Source organism: Doryrhamphus excisus, linkage group LG6 (assembly GCF_037039965.1).
Source record: "Doryrhamphus excisus strain RoL-2023G ecotype Guam linkage group LG6, RoL_Dexc_Guam_v1.1, whole genome shotgun sequence".
In the NCBI taxonomy this organism is placed as follows: domain Eukaryota; kingdom Metazoa; phylum Chordata; class Actinopteri; order Syngnathiformes; family Syngnathidae; genus Doryrhamphus; species Doryrhamphus excisus.
Window position 1 is genome coordinate 4841081 of NC_136362.1, and position 6447 is coordinate 4847527.

General features: G+C 48.6%; 1 long non-coding RNA gene across 1 annotated transcript; it reads left to right on the forward strand.

Moving 5' to 3' along the window:
• The first annotated feature begins 761 nt into the window (after window positions 1-761).
• On the forward strand, window positions 762-3879 carry LOC144898551 (uncharacterized). The gene is made up of 3 exons (XR_013627441.1): window positions 762-886; window positions 2533-2720; window positions 2790-3879. It is a non-coding gene; the product is annotated as an uncharacterized LOC144898551 (long non-coding RNA).
• The last annotated feature ends 2568 nt before the right edge of the window (window positions 3880-6447 follow it).

The window sequence follows — 6447 nt, forward strand, 5'->3', positions numbered from 1 at the left end:
GAGGAAGAAGACAGACTGGCAGAGAATGGTGGTATCAACGGACCAGCTAACCGAAGGAAACATGAGTAGTCTGCGCTGCGCCGTTGGGTAAGTAGTCAACATAGATCTCGTTTGAATGTTTGGGTTAGGGTTTTAGGGCTATGGTTGGAGGAGGGTTTTAGGGCCGAGTTAGGGCTGGCTAGGGCGAGTTGGGGCCAGGGCTCTTTAGGGCTGGCTAGGGCGAGTTAGGGCGAGTTGGGGCCAGGGCTGGCTAGGGCGAGTTAGGGCGAGTTGGGGCCAGGGCTGGCTAGGGCGAGTTGGGGCTAGGGCGAGTTGGGGCCAGGGCTGGCTAAGGCGAGTTGGGGCCAGGGCTCTTTAGGGCTGGCTAGGGCGAGTTAGGGCGAGTTGGGGCCAGGGCTGGCTAGGGCGAGTTGGGGCTAGGGCGAGTTGGGGCCAGGGCTCTTTAGGGCTGGCTAGGGCTCGTTAGGGCCAGATATAAATTTGACCATCCATTTAACAGAATACTGAAGGATGTTGACGCTCAAGAATTTGGTCCCAACAGCTTAGACAAGGTAAGATTACAGTACAGCTGTTGAATGACACCAACATGGTTTAGTTATTCATTCATTTTCTATGTCTCTTATCCTCACTAGGGTGCGGGTATGCTGGAGCCTGATTTGGGGCGAGAGGCGGGGTACACCCTGGACCGGTGGCCAGCCAATCCCAGGGCACATACAGCGCATCCGGAAAGTATTCACAGCGCTTCACTTTTTCCACATTTTGTCAAGTTACAGCCTCATTCCAAATTGTATTAATTTAATCTCTTACCTCAAAATACTCCATTATGACAATGTGAAAAAGGTTATTATATTTCCAAATCATGTCCAATCAACTGAATTTACTGCAGGTGGACTCCAATTGAGTGTATAGTAGACACCAAAAGTCCAGAAGGAGGCGACTGGCACACTAGTGTGGGAAGTCCATACCTGCATGAGGAAAGTGGAAGTCAAAAAATAATCATTCTAATAATACGATTCCCAATTAAGGGAATAAATCCCAGGTCTTTGGTTTAGTTATGAAATGTTGAATTAATTTCACAGGTACCTCAACCTGTGGCTGTGTTGCGTTTTTGTGCACCGTCATCTGGAAGTAAATACAGCTTTAGTACAAATGCAGTGAAGCTGTTCTGGTTTGAAATAATGTTTTGTAGAAGATGTGTTAAGATCATTTCATTCAAAGAAGGCCATCTTAAAAAATACTACACAATCATATTCAAATAAAGTCAGGGAAAACTAGTTAAACAATCCTGAAAAGCGAGTACATTTATATGGATTTTGAAGTAGATTCAAAGGTAGTTTGGGGTCAAATTTACTAGCAAAGAGTACCTTTTTCATTCAAAAAAAGTAAATTTGACCAGAGTATTTCCCAAGGAAAAGTTGCTTGGGAATTGTGCGTGCAAATTGTTACCTAGCTTTTCTCAAGTAAATGGCACTCCAAATTTTTTTTCAGTGTACTGCCCAGTGGACCGCGACCTCCTCCAGCTGTTTTTGGGAGTTCTTTTGTCTCTGGACTGCTCCATGGTATGCCTTCTGCCCCCATCGCCTTGCTTTTCCTTTTTTGGACTGCACTAATGAATACAGATATTCTGGCTGCCACATGAATTACATGTGCAGCATTCTCCATCCATTTAACAGAATACTGAAGGATGTTGACGCTCAAGAATTTGGTCCCAACAGCTTAGACAAGGTAAGATTACAGTACAGCTGTTGAATGACACCAACATGGTTTAGTTATTCATTCATTTTCTATGTCTCTTATCCTCACTAGGGTGGGGGTATGCTGGAGCCTGATTTGGGGCGAGAGGCGGGGTACACCCTGGACCGGTGGCCAGCCAATCCCAGGGCACATACAGTACATCCGGAAAGTATTCACAGCGCTTCACTTTTTCCACATTTTGTCAAGTTACAGCCTCATTCCAAATTGTATTAATTTAATCTCTTACCTCAAAATACTCCATTATGACAATGTGAAAAAGTATTTTTTTTACTTTTTTGAATTTATTAAAAATAGAAAACAAAAAATCACATTTACATAAGTAGTCACAGCCTTTGCCATGAAGCTCAAAATTGAGCTCAGGTGCATCTTTTTTCCACTGATCATCCTTGAGATCTTTCTACAGCGTAATTGGAGTCCACCTGCAGTAAATTCAGTTGATTGGACATGATTTGGAAAATATAATAACTGTCTATATAAGGTCCCACAATATTTTCATCCAGGATATCTCTATATATTGCTGCATTCATTTTTCCTTCTATCCTGACTAGTCGAATAATGGGGGCCACTGTGCTCATTGGGACCTTCAAAGCAGCAGAAATGTTTCTGTATCCTTCCCCAGATTTGTGCCTCAAGACAATCCTGTCTCGCAGGTCTACAGACAGTTCTTTTGACTTCATGCTTGGCGTTTGTGCTCTGACATGCACAGTCAACTGTGGGACCTTATATAGACAGTTATTGTATTTCCAAATCATGTCCAATCAACTGAATTTACTGCAGGTGGACTCCAATTGAGCTGTAGAAAGATCTGTGAATACTTATGTAAATGTGATTTTTTTGGTTTTCTATTTTTAATATATTCAAAACATGAATGTAACATGACAAAATGTAGGAAAAGTGAAGCGCTGTGAATACTTTCCGGATGCACTGTACCTTCATGGAGACAAACGTGTGACGTCTCATGTAAGGTTAGTTGTTGTGACCTTTGACCCGTACTGTGCACTTTGCTTCCTCTGTCTTTCTTGTGGTTGGTTCAGGACTGAGCGATGACATCCTAGAGACTCATTTGGATCTCGACGTGGACCCCATGCTGTACGACTCTGCTGCAAACTCAGACGAGGATGTCGTGTACTCCAGCAGCCCTTTCACTGACTCTCAACTGTTGGACGTATCTTTGCTGCCGCCCGCTCTCTGACATCCCTGCTTTGGACATGGAGGATTGTCCTTGTCTTCAATTGCTGCTTGGAACCCCAGCCAAGCCCGCCTCACCCATGTGTGTGATGAAATGGCATTGTGTATATTATGCAATAAAAAATAAGTCAACTAAAGAGACCCACTCCAAAGGGCTGGCCTCTATGTGGTTTATATACGGTATGAATATATGGGTTGGTCAAGTAGTTCAAGGTGGAGGACAGCTGGGCTATGGTGGGTCCCGTGCCTGTATCTAGTGCGGTTAAAATAGAAGGGTGACCGAGCCAGAACCATGCCGAGGGCAAAGGAGTAGCCCCAAGGAAACCCCTCACCCCCTCCACACCCAATTGTAGACCAGCCCCCAAGGTTCCTAACGCAGCAGGGAGGATACTTAATAGGTATCATAGCTACATGACAACCTTCCCTCAATCGTTGGAACAAAGTGACAATTTGAAATCACTGCAGTACTGCCATAACGCCACTAGGTGACAGCATTGCTCCGCTAACACCCTCATAACTCCGAGTTAACTCCCAAGACCCAAAGTTTCCACCGTTTTGGGAAATGTGGTGCGTAAATCCGTGTAAAAATTGGCCATGAAGCTCAAGCATGCGACGAAACGATGAACATGCACACTGTAAGAAGGCGAATAGATGTTACACGCATTATTTTCATGATTTCTGCTTTTCCATCAACTATTTGTTTTTAGTAGAGATGGTGAAATGAGCCCGAAGCCTCGAAGTGTGTCAAGTCTTCCTGAGTCACACTGCTTCCAAATGGTGACCATTTCATCACGTGACCGCTGACGTCATGAGCATCTTATGTCACAGCGCGCATTGAAACGGACTGGTTATTTTGGCGCTAACTTGTGCATATAATGACCACCAAGCAATTGAACTGTTAATGACATGAACTAATTAAAGCATTTTTGTTTGTAATGGCGATCTGTCTTTCACTCGTTGTAGCGAGATTGCTTTGCCTTCCTTCTTCCACCAGATGTCGCTAATATTGCCTTTGACGGAGACAACGCTCCCAATGTGTTCCGGGACAATGTGAAGGACAACAAAGCTCAAGTTTTCATCTTCCGAGTACACTCGGACGTTAGGAACACACCATTTCCAGCACATGCATATTTCAACTGCTAAACACATTGCTAGACAGTAGAGTGGGATGAATGCCAATAGTGAACTTTTACTGCAACTATGAAGGATGGCCATCTTGAATTGGATGTATAAGTGTTGGATTATTTACCGGTAAATTTTGTAAAGTGGACTGACATGTTGCTACATGTTTCTGGCCTGAAAGGGCCAGCCTTAGAGGGCCAGCCTTAAAGGGCCAGCCTTAAAGGGCCAGCCTTAAAGGCCCAGCTTAAAGGGCCAGCCTTAGAGGGTCAGCTTTAAAGGGCCAGCTTAAAGGGCCAGCCTTATAGGGCCAGCTTAAAGGGCCAGCCTTAAAGGGCCAGCCTTAAAGGGCCAGCCTTAAAGGGCCAGCTTAAAGGGCCAGCCTTAAAGGGCCAGCTTAAAGGGCAAGCCTTAAAGGGCCAGCCTTAGAGGGCCAGCCTTAGAGGGCCAGCTTAAAGGGCCAGCCTTAGAGGGCCAGCTTAAAGGGCCAGCCTTAAGGGGCCAGCTTAAAGGGCCAGCCTTAAAGGGCCAGCCTTAAAGGGCCAGCCTTAAAGGGCCAGCTTAAAGGGCCAGCCTTAAAGGGCCAGCTTAAAGGGCCAGCCTTAAAGGGCCAGCCTTAAAGGGCCAGCTTAAAGGGCCAGCCTTAAAGGGCCAGCTTAAAGGGCCAGCCTTAAAGGGCAAGCCTTAAAGGGCCAGCCTTAAAGGGCCAGCCTTAGAGGGCCAGCTTAAAGGGCCAGCCTTAGAGGGCCAGCTTAAAGGGCCAGCCTTAAGGGGCCAGCTTAAAGGGCCAGCCTTAAAGGGCCAGCCTTAAAGGGCCAGTCCTAAAGGGCCAGCCTTAGAGGGCCAGCCTTAAAGGGCCAGCTTAAAGGGCCAGCCTTAAAGGGCCAGCCTTAAAGGGCCAGCCTTAAAGGGCCAGCTTAAAGGGCCAGCCTTAAAGGGCCAGCTTAAAGGGCCAGCCTTAAAGGGCCAGCCTTAGAGGGCCAGCTTAAAGGGCCAGCCTTAAAGGGCCAGCTTAAAGGGCCAGCCTTAGAGGGCCAGCTTAAAGGGCCAGCCTTAAAGGGCCAGCTTAAAGGGCCAGCCTTAGAGGGCCAGCTTAAAGGGCCAGCCTTAAAGGGCCAGCTTAAAGGGCCAGCCTTAGAGGGCCAGCCTTAAGGGGCCAGCTTAAAGGGCCAGCCTTAGATGGCCAGCTTAAAGGGCCAGCCTTAGAGGGCCAGCTTAAAGGGCCAGCCTTAAGGGGCCAGCTTAAAGGGCCAGCCTTAAAGGGCCAGCCTTAAAGGGCCAGCTTAAAGGGCCAGCCTTAGAGGGCCAGCCTTAAGGGGCCAGCTTAAAGGGCCAGCTTAAAGGGCCAGCCTTAGAGGGCCAGCTTAAAGGGCCAGCCTTAAGGGGCCAGCTTAAAGGGCCAGCCTTAAAGGGCCAGCCTTAAAGGGCCAGCCTTAAAGGGCCAGCCTTAGAGGGCCAGCCTTAAAGGGCCAGCCTTAGAGCGCCAGCTTAAAGGGCCAGCCTTAAAGGGCCAGCCTTAGAGGGCCAGCCTTAGAGGGCCAGCTTAAAGGGCCAGCCTTAAAGGGCCAGCCTTAAAGGGCCAGCTTTAAAGGGCCAGCCATAAAGGGCCAGCTTAAAGGGCCAGCCTTAAAGGGCCAGCCTTAAAGGGCCAGCCTTAAAGGGCCAGCCTTAGAGGGCCAGCTTAAAGGGCCAGCCTTAGAGGGCCAGCTTAAAGGGCCAGCCTTAAGGGGCCAGCTTAAAGGGCCAGCCTTAGAGGGCCAGCTTTACAGGGCCAGCTTAAAGGGCCAGCCTTAAGGGGCCAGCTTAAAGGGCCAGCCTTAAGGGGCCAGCTTAAAGGGCCAGCCTTAAAGGGCCAGCCTTAAAGGGCCAGTCTTAAAGGGCCAGCCTTAGAGGGCCAGCCTTAAAGGGCCAGCTTAAAGGGCCAGCCTTAGAGGGCCAGCTTAAAGGGCCAGCCTTAAGGGGCCAGCTTAAAGGGCCAGCCTTAAAGGGCCAGCTTAAAGGGCCAGCCTTAAAGGGCCAGCCTTAAAGGGCCAGCTTAAAGGGCCAGCCTTAAAGGGCCAGCTTAAAGGGCCAGCCTTAAAGGGCAAGCCTTAAAGGGCCAGCCTTAAAGGGCCAGCCTTAGAGGGCCAGCTTAAAGGGCCAGCCTTAGAGGGCCAGCTTAAACAGCCAGCCTTAAGGGGCCAGCTTAAAGGGCCAGCCTTAAAGGGCCAGCCTTAAAGGGCCAGTCTTAAAGGGCCAGCCTTAGAGGACCAGCCTTAAAGGGCCAGCTTAAAGGGCCAGCTTAAAGGGCCAGCCTTAAGGGGGAGGGCTTAAAGGGCCAGCCTTAAAGGGCCTGCCTTAAAGGGCCAGCTTTAAAGGGCCAGCTTAAAGGGCCAGCCTTAAAGG